The sequence below is a fragment of the Amblyomma maculatum genome, chromosome 5 (assembly GCF_055883805.1).
Source record: "Amblyomma maculatum isolate TAMU_Amacu chromosome 5, ASM5588380v1, whole genome shotgun sequence".
In the NCBI taxonomy this organism is placed as follows: Eukaryota; Metazoa; Arthropoda; class Arachnida; order Ixodida; family Ixodidae; genus Amblyomma; species Amblyomma maculatum.
Genome location: NC_139348.1, coordinates 103,992,819 through 104,011,033, shown reverse-complemented (window position 1 = coordinate 104,011,033; position 18,215 = coordinate 103,992,819). Strand labels below are relative to the sequence as shown.

The following is an 18,215-nucleotide window of genomic DNA, read 5'->3' as shown; positions in this document are numbered from 1 at the left end:
ATGCTTTGGTACAGCCACAGGCATATTTTTAACGCCATTCAAAACTTCTTAATAGAAACAAAATGTCTACCTTGCTAATATGCTTCGAAGTTTTAATCTGTACATATAAATCTTACTATTCTCGTACTGCGTGCGTTAGTATTTAATCTTTTATATTTTGGTTTATCATATTTACATTTCCTTCTCTATTCCCTAGCATTTATTTATTTTTTTTTTATTTTTGCGATGTAGTTATACATCTCAAAATCTAATATCTCTGCACCGCAATCCTTGGCCGATCCCCCTGTGTGGGTATGTGGCAACACATTAGAGGAGAACAACAACAACAATTTCGACCACCTGGGGACCTTTAACGTGCGCTGACATCGCACAGCACACGGACGCCTCTTCGTTTCGCCTTCATCGAAACGCAGCCGCCGTGGTCGGGTTCCTACCCGGGTACTCCGGCACAGTAGTCGGGCGTCTTACCACTGCACCACCCTGGCGGGGAGGCTGCGTTTCGATGTAGGCGAAACGTACAGGCATCCATATGCTTTGGGATGAAAATGCATGTTTAAAATCCCCAGGTGGTCTAAATTACTGCTGAGCCCTCCACTATAGCCCCTCTTCCTCTTTCCACTCTCACTCCTACCCTCCCTTACGGCGCGAATCAGGTGTCCACAGGCGTCTGACAGATATTGCGCCTTACTTTTCCTGTGAACCTATTATTATTATTATTATTATTATTATTATTATTATTATTATTATTATTATTATTATTATTATTATTATTATTATTATTATTATTATTATTATTATTATTATTATCAGAGTACATTTATTGGCATTTCTTTATTTCTGGCTCGGAATAGGATCTGCTTTTGTCTTGGGAGAATTTATTTTCATGCGGCTTATTTTTAACCAAGGTGACACCATTCTCAATAGGTCATTACATTTCACTAATGGATCATCAATATTTGAAAGTCTCGAGCAGTGTACTGTCATCTGGATATATAACAATATGAACAGAATAATCAGTTTGTACAATAATAATAATACATGTAATAAACAAGAGGGGGCCTAATACGCTTGCTGAGGTACTCGGCATTTTATTTGGATGATATCTGATGTCTGATTATGTATATACGTTCACATAGTTGTCTATACGCGAGGTGAGAGGTTAGCAATTCCAGTAGTCCGTGTTGAGGATATTGCAGTCAAGACAATCAAATGCCTTCGTCCCTGCGACGTCAGGAATGATTGACCTGTGTCCCTTCTGCTTGGCCCGAGAGACAGCGGAGCACATCTTTCTTGACTGCCTAATTCCTGCAGCACTCCTAGAGCGTCTGAGAGATATGTTCGGCCTCCCCGGGATCCCATACCCCACCGTGCGCTACTTCAACCCGCTACCAAAGGAAGGGCGCGAACAGTTTGTCTTGACACTGGCAGAGGTCAACTATCAGGTGTGGTTGGCCCGCTGCAAAGCGGCCTACTCGAACAAGACTCCGAGCCTCCATGAAGTGAAGGCCAAAATCAGAAAGGAACTCTGGTTCCACCTGGAGAGAGAGAGAGAGAGACGCCACTTGGGGGCCAAGAAGTTTTTTGACGGATGAGGACATCCCATGGTGATCTTCAAAGAAGAAAACGGAAAACTCGAAGTGAGATATTAGAAGACTTGCTCGCGTCAGACTTCGACCCACCGGGGTGGTGCGGACGTGGTGCATATGCACTGCGACCCCGCCCCGGTGGGAACAGGCCGGATTGCAAGCGCCCCTTGGCTGGGAAAAGTCCGCTCCCCGAAACAAAAAAAACCCCCAAACCTTATGGTGCGGGAGGCCTTGCCTGGGGTAGCCGTAGGATGTTGATGGTCGCAGGTTGAGGTCTGTACCCTCACAGGAGGATCGCACCTAGTGCATCCTTCCTTCCATCTGACAAGGCAAATGCTTGGTAAAAATCGAGAAAAAGTTATTACAGAGTACTTCATGTTTTCATTCTTTTGCAAGATTTTTTATTACGTTCTAACAGAGCGCATTCAGTCGACCTGCTTTTTCGGGAACCGAATTGGCGATATGTTATAACATCTGCCATCATCTGTCGTCTCTTCAAAGAGATATATTGGCCCGGCGAGGTTGCGCAGTGCTTACGGAGCTCGACTACTGTTCCCAAGGACGCGGAATCAAATCCCGGCCTCGGCGGCCGCTTTACCATGGATGCGAAAAGCAAGGCGCCCGTGTGCTGTGCGATGTCAGTGCACGTTAAAGAACCCCAGGTGGTCGAAATTTCTGGAGTCCTCCACAACGGCGTTTCTCATAGCCCGAGTCGTTTTGGGACGTTAAACCTCACAAACCTCTAACCAAAGAAATACATTAGGCGACATGCAATAACTTTTTCAAGGCCTTTAGAAAATACCGTAAGTACTGATATAAGCCTGTAAGCTTATCGGCAGGCCTTTGTCACCACTTTTAAAGATTACATAAATCTTTACATGTCTTATTCGGCCGCGAAAAACAAACTGAGTATTGAATGTATTGCGAGTATTATTTGCACTGTTTATATCAAGGCCTGGCAACCAGCTTTGTGTTAATATTTCCTATTGGAATGACTCTACTGCGGCTTCGGTAATACTCTGGAAAATTATAGGCTAGTGATGCGAATTGTTTGGCTGTGAAGCATTTGAGTATGTCATAAAGGTTGGGCAATCATCAGTTACGTAAGAAGTTAATGTGCCGGCGCTGTATACGATGGTTTGAGCATTTCTAATTGTAGGTCAAGTGTGGATGGCGTCGTAGTATTAATTCTTTTCAGCGATGTAATTAAATTAAAAATCCAGACGAGAGTAACATGGGGATAACATTGATTGCAGGTTTCCTCATCCAAAATGTTACCATTGAAATCATCGCTATAAGTACGAAAAGTTGTTTCCTGATACAAATTCTAAGAAGGCACATGCAAAAAAAGTCATTGAAGTATGTAATATTTCCATTTAGTGAACGCTATAACGCGGCTATTATTTGATCTCCGGATTTTAATGTTAATATTTAATAATCATTCGTTACTGTACTGAAATCGGGTACCAAAACTCACAATTTTTATTTGATATTACGTGTACAGCAATACCTCCCCAACGCTTGTCTAGGCGATTTAATTAAAAAAGCATATTTGTAACCATCCAATTCGACCATGTGATAGCCTCGATAATACAACGTTTCGGTTAGCATTACATGGGTGAACCTGAACGGAAATTGGTTCAGTAAGTGATCAATGTCATCTTTATTGTCTCTAGCTGAACGTGTATTCATGTGAACAATAGATTTACATGAATATTCGTAAATGCGGATAGATTCAGGCAAGGCAAACTGCCGATAATCAATAATAAAAAGTCTCAGGTCTACGAGTGAATGAAGCTAACACGATAGGTGTGCTCGGCAAAACCTTGCTCAGGAGAGCCCTCTTCATGGAAACCACAGGACCATCAGAGGCGCGTGTCGTGAATATTTTCCCGTTGAACATCCAGACAGATTTTTCACTCATGTTTTTTATTTTTATTTTTTTACGACCATTCCAAGAAGAGTTTTCATAGATGGATAGAGGTGAAGTTTACTTATATGGGTTCTAAATCTGGAAACCAAGCTCCTCACTAGTGAGACGCTTTTTCTTTCCTTTCTTTAGCGCTGCGTCACGTTTCTTTCGAGATTTAAACTACTCAATGATGTTGCTCTTCTCTGTGTTCTTTGTTGGTTCACGGCAATAAATTTCAATATCATACACTGAAATGCGCGCTTTTATGGCAGCGCCAATCCGAGATAAAATGTCAAGAATGCTCCAATTTTCTTCACTTATGACACTTTGAATCTCAATATTGCATTTCCCGGAGTACTGCTCCGACTGAAACCGCCTGCTGTCACCATCTTGTAGCTTCTTTTCTAGGCACTGGTATTTTTCATCTAGCGGACTGTTTTTCACTTCAAGCTTTTTGTTCTTCCTCAGCTTCCAGATTTTTCTTCAGTTCACCAGCAGTGTTTTGGGCGTAATCCAGGCTTTTCGTATGTTCCCTTTGCTCGTTTCTAAGCTCGTCAATCTCATATCGGAGCTCTCTTTCCATTTTTTCGCGGAATAACTTCAGCTCTTGACGCAATTCCTCTTTCAGACTAGCATAATCGGTCTTCATTTGCTCCTTCATTTGTGTACCAACCTTTGTCATCGTTTGCACGCAAAATGCAACGTACATCCAAGTTCAAATGTTGACAGCAGTGACGGATAAGAAGAAAGTATAAGAAAGGTACAGCAGTGTGCTTTAAAAACACTAACCTTCAGCAGAAATTCATGAGGTATTCGAATAAGCCTCGCATTCAGTCCGCCGCTGCTGCCAGTTTGTCAGGGATAGGTTAAGGAACAATTCTTTTGTAGGGGGCTGAAACGACGTAGCTCTGGCGTAATAGGTCACGGTTGCTTTGGTAGATGGCGTGTCTCGGTGACACTTGCATTCTTCAGTACGTGGACACCAAGCAGCTCTGTTACGGGCGCCATGTTCAATTTCACAGAGCGTGACCTGCAGCAGAAATTCACATGGGATTCAGGCTCGTAGCCAGCCAGTCCGTCGCTGCTGCCCATTTAGGTTGCTTATGCAGGCAGAAACGCGGCCAGTGAGGTTTGGTTTGAACTCGGGTACCCCGGTTCGTTCATTTATACAGCCTTTAAAGCGCTCGTAATAACAGAGCTACCTTGATAAGAAGCTTGAAACCTCAATGGGATTACATTTAGTACTCACTGATTACATTTACAATCATTTTATCCAGAGTAAATTTTCATTGCAGTTGGCGAAAGGTCAAGGCGGCGAAAACGGCATAGGGGCAACTTCGGTTGCTTATGTGGGCAGTAATGTGATGTAGTGGTTTGTTCAGCCATGGTATCCTATTCCCATAAAGAGTAAGATAGATGGCAAATTCCAGGAGGATAGAGGTGTCGTTCTGAGAGCGATATCGTTCTGAGGCAGTACTGTGATGAAATAATTTCCTCGGCCATGCTGTCCCGTTCCCAAGAAGCGCATAAGGTAGCAAATTCTCGAGTTCAAACAAGCATAATGGCAAGTTCCAGGAGGGTAGGAATGTCGTTCTGAGATAGATATACTCGAAGTATCTCACATTCCTCAACAAGCCTGTGCATAGTGTGGACTGCTTCTGCTGCCTTTCGACAGGCGGTTCACTTTGACGCTCAGGGAAGTATCGCACAAGCCGAAGTCTTCTACGTAGTGGGCATATTTGGTGCCCACAATGCCCAAATGGCCGGAGAGCGTCGAATGGATGTGACTTACCCTGGGTGCACCTTTATGAGACATGCAATATATGTTCGATCGGACGTTGCCAATTCCAGGAGTAGCCGCACACTTAGTGACGAAGGCTTTCATATGCGCGTGAACCCACCCTTTCAAATGCGAACATCTGTTTTGCAGTGAGCTCCCCAATTCGTCTACCTTCCATCTTGCAGTGGAGAGGCTACATCTATATCACGTAATAAGCCAGCACGAGCCCATGGCCACTCTTACAACGCTAAAAGGTGAAGCGAAGGGTTAAGCTTGGGAACTGCCTCCTTTAAAACCAAGGCAACAGGCATAAAATAGGTACTTCCTTTTGGTTTCATACAGAGGTGGGGTAATCCATCGATTTTTCGACGGAGCCAACCCTCCACGCTTCTTCTTCACCAACTACGGGTCGCACACGCCGATCACGCCTCTTTATATACCCACAGAAAGACCACGTGACTGCAGCTCACGCGCAATCGATGAACTTCACGTGCAATGAGAACCTTACGCTAATTTTTCATAGTGGTGGCCGCAGTGTTCCGTTTTTTTTTTGTGTGTGCGTTGCACTACTAGTCGCAATCACAGATTTCGCCCATGTCTCTCCGCGAAGTGAAACGAAGAGGCGTCCGTGTGCTGCGCGATGTCTGTGCTGTTTTTGTTGTTGGGGCTGTAGCAAAAATGGAAAGGAAAATGCACGGGTCTGCTATGATGATGATGATGATGATGATGATGATGATGGTGGTGGTGGTGATGATGTGGCTTTCCTCTTTGCATCGGGTGGGCGCAAAAATGCACCCTAGCCGTTATTTGAAGGGGCAAAAAAAGAGAGGAAAGTTGGGAGGGGAGGGGGGAATTAAAGACCACTGCAGAATCTACATTGGAGCAATGCGAAAACACGGATGCTGCTGTTGGTTGGTTCTGGTTGCTTCTGTTGCTTGATTCACTTCTAGTTTGCCCATTTTAGTCTTTGGTACTTTCAGATTGCGCGCAAATCTCTTTCTATGCCCTTTTTCGGCTCTACTTCCGGTTATGTAACGTCATATCCAGTACAGCACCCCTTTCTCTCATTCCGCTTTCACGCCCACATTCCTCCCTTCTCTTACGGCGATTGGAGGCGAAACGAAAAGGCGTCCGTGTGCTGTGCGATGTCAGCGCACGTTAAAGATCCCCAGGTGGTCGACATTACTCGCTAGCCCTCCATTACGGCTCCTCTTTCTCTCTTTTCACTTTCAATCCCGCCTTCCTCCCTTCCCTTACGGCGTGGTTGAGGTGTCCACAGAAAACAAGTAAGACAGTTACCGCGCCTTTCTCTTCCTATAAATCAATCAGTTTTCTCTTACGGCGCGATTCAGGTGTAAGATACAAGCGTGGCAAACACTGCGCCTTTCCTTTCCTGTTAACCAGCTATTCTAAATAATTACCTAGTTAACTTATCGGCCTTGTTATTTTTTCGGTCGCAACATTACGTCACCCTCTATCGATTTACACCACTCCATTACCCTTTATCACTTCTCAATTACTCACATCTGCTGCGGACAAATTTTGCGGACAGGTCCTGTGGACACGGTCTGCGGACACGGCCTGCGGACATGGTCTACAGACACAGTCTGCGGACAGAAATTGAACATAGCGAAGTAATGTTTTCGCATTAAAAGCCGCGGATTGAAAGCGGGTGTTACACAGGCTATATCGCTGCAACACTCAGCTTTCGCTCTGTCACTCGGTTCAAGCCATGCTTAAAATATTTTAGTCTTCCTGGCTGGACCATTAAAGGTAGTATTGTTTTATTCCTAGTTCAATCAGGGCGGCTGGTGAGAATTCGAGCGCATTTCAATGATTAACGCAGATATTAAAGGCTAGACTTGCTTGAAACGCTACTTCACTTGCTGAACGATAGATACATAGTGTTTGCAACGTTGGCTGTAGGCACCCGTCATCACAGCGCGGGAGACGGGCTTGCAGAGCTAAGCGTCTCCCCCGAGCGCTGCCATAATCAGCAGAATTACATTGCTCCACTGTCTGTAGACAGTGAAAATTGAAAACTGCGCACGAATATAACCGCTATCGCAGCGTGCACTGGCGGCCATTTCGAGCTGTCTGCGCTAAGGTACGACACGAGGCTCTCCGCGTGGTTCATCGCTGGTTTCAACAAAAAGATCGTCAACTCCACCGGTTTCGTTTTACATAAAGATGAAGCAAAAGAAAGTAGGTGCATGCATGCAGCAGTAGGATAAAGCAAACGGATCCGATTGCGAGCGGCAAGCATTGCAACCAGTGGTCAAAAGTGCTTGCACTCACACTAAACATCCCGCGCACGTTATTCAATGTATTGCGCTTTAGTGGGCAAAAGCGAGAAAATTTTCGCTGCGTTCTTTTTTTTTTATTCTTGTTTCAATAACTCGTGTGGCATCGCCTTGTTGGCGGGTGCAAAGCCGTCATCAGCATGAAACATTAAATTCGACTAAAAAATTATGGATGTGCTCTTAATAATAGGTATTCACTGCGTCCGGCTGCCGATTTTCCGCTGCAATGATTTGCTATCCTTTTGTTTTTTGACTGCACATAGTTGTAATTTTGATAGTGTCTTCACGCCTAAACGCATCTCATAATATTTCTTCGCTCTTCCCTAATGTCACACTGAAGTGTCTCATGACAGTGCCTTCGTGGCCTTACCATCATTCAATTCATTTCATTTTCATTTCATTACCTTAAAGACCCCTCGCGGGGTATTACATAAGGGGTGCGATGAGCAGAAAAGGTACAAGACAATGCAATATGTGATCATGTACAAAAAAGCCTCCTATGTTGCCGCCCCGATGTAGTGGTATCGTTTGCTCGGACAATGACCGCTAGTCTTAAAGTTCCAGTGTTGTTTAATGCGACCGTGTTTCTCATCTCAGTGCGAAAGCACTTGTATAGACCCTACCGTTAACACTTCGCAGCCAGTAGACGTGGCAAGCTTGAAAAACGATGTTTTGAAGGAAAAACAATTATGCCCATAACTCCCGCATCATGAAGCTCTTTGCCGGAACAACTTAGCCCTTTCTATGCAGTAACAGTGGCTTGCAGATAACACTAACCGAAAAGGTATTTTTCTTCCCTTAAAACAAACATGTATCATGACCCTTGAACATCGTATGCCCAAAGTCGCGGGCGCATGTTAGCACTGGACGTTATTTACAAATTGTGCAAATCATACTCTTTGGATTGTGAAATCAACCAGAAATTTTTCGTATGACTAATTTCCGGGTTCAAGAGAAAAATAAACAGTGGGTAAACCTCGTCTTCATTGTCAGCATTATCAGAGCATATATCAAGGGGAAAATTCTGTTTTGCTATCGTTTAAATTTGGCTACCATCGTGCAGACTGTCAGTCCCGAGAGCCCCTAATCAGCCATCGAAATGTTAGTTATGCGAAAACCAGCCGTTAGACTGTGGACGTACAGCATTATGGCAATGCGCAAAACCTAGAGCACGCCTAGATAATGACCTATTTGAGGTAATTAGCATGCAGCAAGCAAAAAATTGTGAAGGAAGCTGCGATGAAAATTTTATATCAATTTTAAATCGCTCATTTCAGTATCGCGATTAGGCGAAGAAACAAAGGCGCCGTTTATCGCAACGATATCGTTGCGAAACCATTACTAACCTTATTTGGTTCTGCGATTATTTTTTCGGCAGAGATAGTTCTAAAAAAATTACAGGACCGCGCTGAACCTGGCTTAAGTGCGGGAACGGCGAAAGCCATTTTACAGCAGTGTTTTCACGAACTGCATCGTCATTGTCATCACTACTATCATCATAACCACAATCACTGTTATCACCTTTATCATTTTTAAATAAATGTACCGTCAAATTGTCATCGCTAATAATATTAATATCACTAACTGCATTGTCATTGTCATCGCTACTATTATCTTTATACTACACAAGGAAATTTGCGATCTGTTTCCTACGATCCCGGCGTGGAGTATAGTGGTTTGCCCGCTCGGCTGGGAATTGGAGGGATACTGGCTCGATTGCCAGTAAAGGCAGGTATTTTTTCTTTTTAAGTGTCAATGCGAGGAACGTTTTCTGGTCACACTTTCTGTGAACGTCCCCCATGAGGCGAGAAAGGCAGCTGCCTTGAAGGATGACGTCATAACGCCGTTTCTGAACGGCGCATGCATGTAGGGTGACGTCACGGCGCCGGCTAAACGTGCGGACGATCCTACTTCGGCTCTGATTCGTGGGGAGGCCGGCAGGTTATGAAACAAAGGGCTAGCTTATGACTTCTTTTGATGAATCTTACCACTGCACCACCCCGGCGCGGAGGCGGTGTTTCGATGGAGGCGAAACGTAGAGGCGTCCATGTGCTGTGGGATGCAAATGCATGTTAAAGATCCACAGGTGGTCTAAATTACTCCGGAGCCCTCCACTACAGCCCCTCTTCCTTTCTTTCCACTCCCACTCCTACCTTCCTCCCTTCCCTTTAAGGCGCGGTTCAGGTGTCACAGACGTCCGACAGATATCCCGCCTTCCTTTTCCTGTGAACCTATTTTTATTATTGTTATCATTGTACAGGTAATAAATGTGAGTCCCCTAGTTTAGGTGAGAAGAAGAATACACCCCAAATATCATGTTCATTAACGATTTGTATTCGGTCGCGCCCCAAGTTCAGGGTACATTTATTGGCACTTCTTTATTTCTGGCTCGGAATAGGATCTGCTTTTGTCTTGAGAGGATTTATTTTCATGTTGCTTATTTTTAACCACAATGACACCATCCTCAGTAGGTCATTACATTTCACTAATGGATTATCTATATTTGAAACAGTCTTGAGCAGTGTACTATCATCCGGATATATAACTATATGAACAAAATAATCAGTTTGTAAAATAATAATTAGACATATAATAAACAAGAGGGGGCCTAATACGCTTGCTGAGGTACTGGGCATTTTATTTGGATGATATCTGATGTCTGATTATGTAAATACGTTTACACAGTTGTCTGTATGAGAGGCAAGAGTTTAGCAATTCCAGCAGAATTGGATGACGATACTGTAGTCAAGACAATCGAATGCTTCGTAAAAATTCGAGAAAAGGTTGCCACAGAGTACTTAATGTTTTAATTCATTTGCAAGATTTTTTATTACGTTCTAACACAGCGCATTCAGTCTACCTGCTTTTTCGGAAACCAAATTGGCGATATGTTATAACATCTTCAGTCATCTGTCGCCCCGCCGAGGTTGCACAGTGCTACGGAGCTCGGCTACTGATCCCAAGGACGCGGGATCGAATCCCGGCCTCGGCGGCCGCTTTGCCATGACTGCGAAAAGCAAGGCGCCCGTGTGCTGTACGATGTCAGTGCACGTTAAAGAACCCCAGGTGGTCGAAATTTCTGGAGTCCTCCTCTACGGCGTCTCTCATAGCCCGAGCCGCCTTGGGACGTTAAACCTCACAAACCACTAACCAAAGAAATACATTAGGCGACATGCAATAACTTTTTCAAGGCCTTTAGAAAATAACGTAAGTATTGATATGAGCCTGTAAGCTTATTGGGAGGCTTTTGTCACCACTTTTATATTTTACATAAATCTTTACATGTCTTATTCGGCCGCAAAAATAAACTGATTAATGAATGCATTGCATGTATCATTTGCACTGTTTATATCGAGGACAGGCAATCAGCTCTGTGATAACGTTTCTTATTTGAATGACTCTGTTGTGGCCTCGGTAATGGTCTGGAAAAATATGGGTTAGTGATGCGAATTGCTTGGCTGTGAAGCATTTGAGTATGTCATAAAAGTTGGGCAATGATGAGTTACGTGAGAAGTTAATGTGCCGCACTGTATACGATGGTTTGAGCATTTCTAATATTTAAGCCAAGTGCGGATGGAGTCGTAGTATTCTTTTCAGCGATGTAATTAAATTGACAAATCCAGACGACAGTAACACGGGGATAACATTGATTGCAGGTTTCCTCATCCAAAATGCTGACATTGACATCATCACTGTAAGTACGAAAAGTTGTTTCCTGATACAAATTCGAAGAAGGCATGAAAAAGTCAGTGAAGGATGTAATATTTCCAATTAGTGAACGATATAACGCGGCTATTATTTGATCTCCGGATTTTAATGTTAATATTTAATAATCATTCGTTACTGTACTGAAATCGGGTACCAAAACTCACAATTTTTATTTGATATTACGTGTACAGCAATACCTCCCCAACGCTTGTCTAGGCGATTTAATTAAAAAAGCATATTTGTAACCATCCAATTCGACCATGTCAAAGCTTCGATAATACCGCGTTTCGGTTAGCATTACATGGGTGAACCTGAACGAAAACTGGTTCAATAAGTGATCAATGTCATCTTTGTTATCTCTAGCTGAACGTGTATTCATGTGAGCAATAGATTTACAGGAATATTCGTAAATGCTGATAGATTCAGGCAAGGCAAACTGCCTATTGTCAATGAGAAAAAGTCTCAGGTTTACGAGTGAATGAGGCTAACACGATAGGTGTGCTCGGCAAAACCTTGCTCAGAAGACCATAGAGGCATCATAGGCGCGTGTCGTGAATATTTTCCCGTTGAATATCCAGACAGATTTCCACCTATGTTTTTTTATTTTTATTTTTTTTTACGACCATTCCAAGAAGCGTTTTCATAGATGGGTAGAGGTGAAATTTACATAAATGGGTTCTGAATCTGTGAAATCAAGCTTCTCATTCACTAATGAAGGCGGGAGTGAAAGTGGGAGAGAAAGGGGAGCCGTAGTGGAGGGCTACGGAGTAATTTCGACCACCTGGGGATCTTTAACATGTACTGACATGGGGTGGTGGTGGTGAAAACAATTATTATATTACATAGAGGTATATACACTAGATGGGATGCATAGGCAGGCACTCCATTGGCGTTTGCCGCAGCTCGGGCGCGCTGCGTTAAATACCTTTTGGGCCTCTAGGGTGCAGCAGCCGGACAGGGTCGCCTCCCAGTTCTCTCGGGTGGGGTTGGGGATAGGGGGAAAAGATGGGTTTTTCTGGCAGGCCCACACCATGTGGTAGGTGTCAGACACCTCCCCACAATGCGAGCACAGCCCGTCAAATTGCGGATCAAACCTTTGTCATCGTGGACACGCAAAATGAAACGTATGTTCAAGTTCTAATGTTTACAGCAGTGATGGATAAGAAGGGAGTAAGAATGGTACAGCAGTGTGCTTTAAAAACGCTAACCTTCAGCAGAAATTCATGAGAAAATAAGCCTCGTATTCAGTGCGGCGCTGCTGCCAGTTTGACAGGGATAGGGTAAGGAACGATTATTTTGTAGGGGGCTGAGACGACGTAGCTCTGGCGTAATAGGTCACGGTTGCTTCGGTAGATGACGCGTCTCGGTGACACTTGCATTCTTCAATACGTGAACATCAACCAGCTCTGTTACGGGCGCCATGTTCAATTACGCAGAGCGTGACCTGCAGCAGAAATTCACATGGGATTCAGGATCGTAGCCAACCAATCTGTCGCTGCTGCCCATTTAGTTTGCTTATGTAGGTAGAAACGCGGCCGGTGAGGTTGGGTTTGAACTCGGGTTTCCCGGTTTGTTCGTTTATACAGCCTTTAAAGCGCTCGTAATAACAGAGCTACCTTGATAAGACGCTTGAAACCTCAATGGGATTACATTTAGTACTCACTGATCACATTTACAAGCATTTTATCCAAAGTAAATTTTCATTGCAGTTGGCGAAAGGTCAAGACGGCGAAAACGGCATAGGGGTACCTTCGGTTGCTTATGTGGGCAGTACTGTGATGTAGTGGTTTGTTCAGCCATGGTGTCCTATTCCCATGAAGAGTAAGATAGATGTCAAGTTCCAGGAGGGAAGGAGTGTCGTTCTGAGATAGATATACTCGAAGTATCTCACATTCCTCAACAAGCTTACGCATAGTGTGGACTGCTTCCGCTGCCGTTCGACGGGCGGTTCACTTTGATGCTCAGGGAAGTACTGCACAAGCTGATATCCTCGGCGTAGTGGGAATATTTGGTTCCCACAATGTCCATATGACCGGAGAATGTCGAATGGATGTGACTTACCCTGGGTGCACCTATACAAGACACGCAATATAGGTCTGATCGGACGTTGCCAATTCCAGGCGTAACCGCACAATTAGTGACGAAGGCTTTCATATGCGCGTGAGCCCACCATTCAAATGCAAACATCTGTTTTGCAGCGAGATTCCGAATTCATGTACCTTCCATTACAGTGAACTAGAATATTCTAGTTCACTGTACTTCCATCTTGCAGTTGACTTGTTTCGTGGACAGGCTACATCCATACCACGTAATAAGATAGCACGAGCCCATGGCCACTCTTACAACGCTAAAAGGTGAAGCGAAGGGTTAAGCTTCGGAACTGCCTCCTTTAAAGCCAAGGCAACAGACATAAAATAGGTGCTTTCTTTTGATTTCATACAGAGGTGGGGTAATCCATCGATTTTTCGACGTAGCCAACCCTCCACGCTTCTTCACCAACTACGGGTCGCACACGCCTATCGCGCCTCTTTATATACCCACAGAAAGACCACGTGACTGGAGCTCACGCGCAATCGATGAAGTTCACGTGCAATGAGAACCCACGCTAATTTTTCATAGTGGCGGCCGTAGTGTACCGTTTTTTAGTGCGTTTCACAATTAGTCGAAATCACAGATTTCGCCGATGTCTCTCCGCGAGGCGAAACGAAGAGGCGTCCGTGTGCTGTGCGATGTCTGTGCTGTTTTTGTTGTTGCGGCTGTAGCAAAAAGGAAGAGAAAATGCACGGGTCTGCTATGATGATAATGCTGATGATGATGTGGCTTTCCCCTTTGCATCGGGTGGGTGCAAAAATGCACCCTAGCCGTTGTTTGAAGGAGCAGGAAAAGAGAGGAAAGCGAGAGGCGGGGAATTAATGAGCACTGCAGAATGTACGTTGGAGCAATGCGAAAGCACGGATGCTGCTGTTGGTTGCTTCTGTTGCTTGATTCACTTCTTGTTTGGTTGGTTGGTTGGTTCATAGGAAGGGAAAGGCGCAGTATCTGTCACACTTGCTCTGTGGACACCTGAACCGCGCCGTAAGGGAAGGGATGAAGGTGGGAGTGAAAGTGGATAGAGAGAAAGGGGAGCCGTAGTGGAGGGCCACGGAGTAATTTCGACCACCTGGGGATCTTTAACGTGCGCTGACATCGCACAGCACACGGACGCCACTTCGTCTCGCCTCCATCGAAACGCAGCCGCCGTGGTCGGGTTCGAACCCGGGAACTCCGGCACAGTGGTCGGGCGTCTTACCACTGCACCACCCCGGCGGGGCTGGGGATAGGGGGCAAAGATGGGTTTTTCTGGCAGGCCCACACCATGTGGTAGGTGTCAGACACCTCCCCACAATGCGAGCACAGCCCATCAAATTGCGGATCAAAATGTTTTAGAGTAGCCGGGCACAACATTGTATTGGTGAGCAGGCGCAGGAGCACCCGCTCGTTAGCCTCGCACAGCACATGGACGCCTCTTTGTTTCGCCTCCATCGAAACGCAGCCAGCGAGATCGGGTTCGAACCCAGGTACTCCGGCCCAGTAGTCGGGCGTCTTACCACTACACCACTGCGGCGGGGCAGCTTCCAGGTTTTTCTTCAGTTCACCAGCAGTAATGTGGCCGTATTCCAGGCTTGTCGTAAGCTCCATCTGTTCGTTTCTAAGCTCGTGAATCTCATCTCGGAGCTCTCTTTCCATTTTTTCGCGGAATACCTTCAGCTCTTGACGCAATTCCTCGTTCAGACTAGCATAATCAGCCCTCATTTGCTCCTTCATTTTTGTACCAACCTTTGTCATCGTGGGCACGCAAAAGGCAACGTACATTCAAGTTCAAATGTTGACAGCAGTGACGGATAAGAAGGGAGTAAGAAAGGTACAGCAGTGTGCTTTAAAAACACTTACCTTCAGCAAAAATTCATGAGAGAATATGCCTCGTAGTCAGTCCGCCGCTGCTGCCAATATGTCTGGGATAGGTTAAGGAACGATTCTTTTGTAGGGGATTGAGACGACGTTGCTCTGGCGTAATAGGTCACGGGTGCTTTGGTAGGTGACGTATCTCGGTGACACTTGCATTCTTCAGTACGTGGACACCAAGCAGCTCTGTTACGGGCGCCATGTTCAATTTCACAGAGCGTGACCTGCAGCAGAAATTCACACGGGATTCAGGCTCGTAGCCAACCAGTCCGTCGCTGCTGCCCATTTAGGTTGCTTATGCAGGCAGAAACGCGGCCGGTGAGGTTGGGTTTAAACTCGGGTACCCCGGTTCGTACGGATATACAGCCTTTAAAGCGCTGGTAATAACAGAGCTACCTTGATAAGAAGCTTCAAACTTCAATGCGATTTTCTTTAGTACTCACTGATCACATTTACAATCATTTTATCCAAAGTAAATTTTCATTGCAGTTGGCGAAAGGTCAAGACGGCGAAAACGGCATAGGGGCAACTTCGGTTGCTTATGTGGTCAGTACTGTGATGTAGTGGTTTGTTCAGCCATGTTGCCCTATTCCCATGAAGAGTAAGACGGATGTCAAGTTCCAGGAGGGAAGGAGTGTCGTTCTGAGATAGATATACTCGAAGTATCTCACATTCCTCAACAAGCCTGCGCATAGTGTGGACTGCTTCTGCTGCCGTTCGACAGGCGGTTCACTTTGACACTCAGTGAAGTATTGCACAAGCCGATATCTGCTGCTTGGTGGGAATATTTGATTCCTACAATGTCCAAATGGGCGGAGAATGTCGAATGGGTGTGAGTTACCCTGAGTGCACCTTTACGAGACACGCAATACAGGTCCGATTGGACGTTGCCAATTCCAGGCGTAGCCGAACAATTAGCGACGAAGGCTTTCATATGCGCGTGAACCCACCCTTTCAAATGGGAACATCTGTTTTGCAGCGAGCTCCCCAATTCATCTACCTTCCATCTTGCAGTTGACTAGTTTCGTGGAGAGGCTACATCCATGTTACGTAATAAGCCAGCACGAGCCCATGGCCACTCTTACAAGGCTAAAAAGTGAAGCGAAACGTTAAGCTTGGGAACTGCCTCCTTTAAAATCAAGGCAACAGGCATAAAATAGGTACTTTCTTTTGCTGTCATACACAAGTGGGGGCATCCATCGATTTTTCGACGGAGCCAAGCCTCCACGCTTCTTCTTCACCAACTACGGTTCGCACACGCCTATCGCGCCTCTTTATATACCCACAGAAAGACCACGTGACTGCAGCTCACGCGCAATCGATGAAGTTCACGAGCAATGAGAACCCACGCTAATTTTTCATTGTTGTTGTTGTTGCGGCTGTAGGAAGAAGGAAAAGAAAATGCACGGCCTGCTACTGGCTCAGTAGCTGAACCACCTCCGCTGCATCGTGCTGATAGAAGAGGATTTATTTATTTATAGAAAGGGAAAGGCGCGGTAACTGTCTCGCTTGTTTTCTGTGGACACCGCAACCGCGCCGTAAGGGAAGAGGGGAAGGTGGGAGCTAAAGTGGAAAGAGAGAAAGAGGAGCTGTAGTGGAGGGCTAGGGATTAATTTTGACCGCCTGGGGATCTTTAACGTGCACTGACATCGCACAGCACACGGACTCCACTTCGTTTCGCCTCCATCGAAACGCAGCCGCCGTTGTCGGGCTCTTACCCGGGTACTCCGGCACAGGAGTCGGACGTCTTACCATTTCACTACCCCGGCGGGGAGGCTGCGTTTCGATGGAGGCGAAACGTAGAGGCGTCCATGTTCTGTGGGATGCAAATGCATGTTAAAGATCCCCAGGTGGTCTAAATTACTCCGGAACCCTCCACTACAGCCCCTCTTCCTTTCTTTCCACTCGCACTCCTACCTTCCCCCCTTCCCTTTACGGCGCGGTTCAGGTGTCACAGACGTCCGACAGATATTGCGCCTTCCTTTTCCTGTGAACCTATTATTATTATTGTTATTATTGTACAGGTAATAAATATGTCTCCTAATTTAAGTGAGAAGAGAAATACACCACAAGTATCTTGTGTTCATTAACGATTTGTATTTGGTCGCGGCGCCCCAAGTTCACAGTACATTTATTGGCATTTCTTTATTTCTGGCTCGGCATAGGATCTGCTTTTGTCTTGGGAGAATTTATTTTCATGTTGCTTATTTTTAACCAAGATGACACCATCCTCAGTTGGTGATTACATTTCACTAATGGATGATCTATATTTGAAACAGTCTCGAGCAGTGTACTATCATCCGGATATATAACAATGTGAACAGAAGGATCAGTTTGTGCAATATTAATAATACATGTAATAAACAAGAGGGGGCCTAATACGTTTGCTGAGGTACTCCGCTTTTTATTTGCATGAAATGTGATGTCTGATTATGTACATACGTTTACACAGTTGTCTATATGCGAGGTAAGAGTTTAGCAATTCCATATAATTTGGCGACGATACTGTAGTCAAGACAATCGAATGCTTGGTAAAAAAATCGAGAAAAGGTTGCCACAGAGTACTTAATGTTTTCATTCATTTGCGAGATTTTTTATTACGTTCTAACAGAGCGCATTCAGTCGACCTGCTTTTTCGGAAACCGAATTGACGATATGTTATAACATCTGTAGTCATCTGTCGTCTCTTCAAATAAATATATTCGGCCCGCCGAGATTGCGAAGTGCTCACAGAGCTCGACTACTGTTTCCAAGGGCGCGGGATCGAATCCAAGCCTCGGCGGCCGCCCTTCACTGGAGGCGAAAAGCAAAGCACCCGTGTGCTGTGCGATGTCAGTGCACGTTAAAGAACCCCAGGTGGTCGAAATTTCTGGAGTCCTCCACAACGGCGTCTCTCATAGCCCGAGTCATTTAGGGACGTTAAACCTCACAAACCTCTAACCAAAGAAATACATTAGGCGACATGCAATAACTTTTTCAAGGCC

At 45.2% G+C, this 18,215-nt stretch overlaps 1 long non-coding RNA gene across 1 annotated transcript in view; it reads right to left on the bottom strand.

The window, feature by feature from the left end:
* Positions 1 to 4,358: 4,358 nt before the first annotated feature.
* Positions 4,359 to 18,215, bottom strand: part of LOC146189089 (uncharacterized) — a 55,008-nt gene continuing 41,151 nt past the window's right edge. The window contains exons 3-4 of the long non-coding RNA XR_014707270.1: positions 15,220 to 15,455; positions 4,359 to 4,528 (exon numbers count right to left, since the gene is read on the bottom strand). This is a non-coding gene — a long non-coding RNA (uncharacterized LOC146189089). The remainder of the gene's footprint in view (positions 4,529 to 15,219; positions 15,456 to 18,215) is intronic.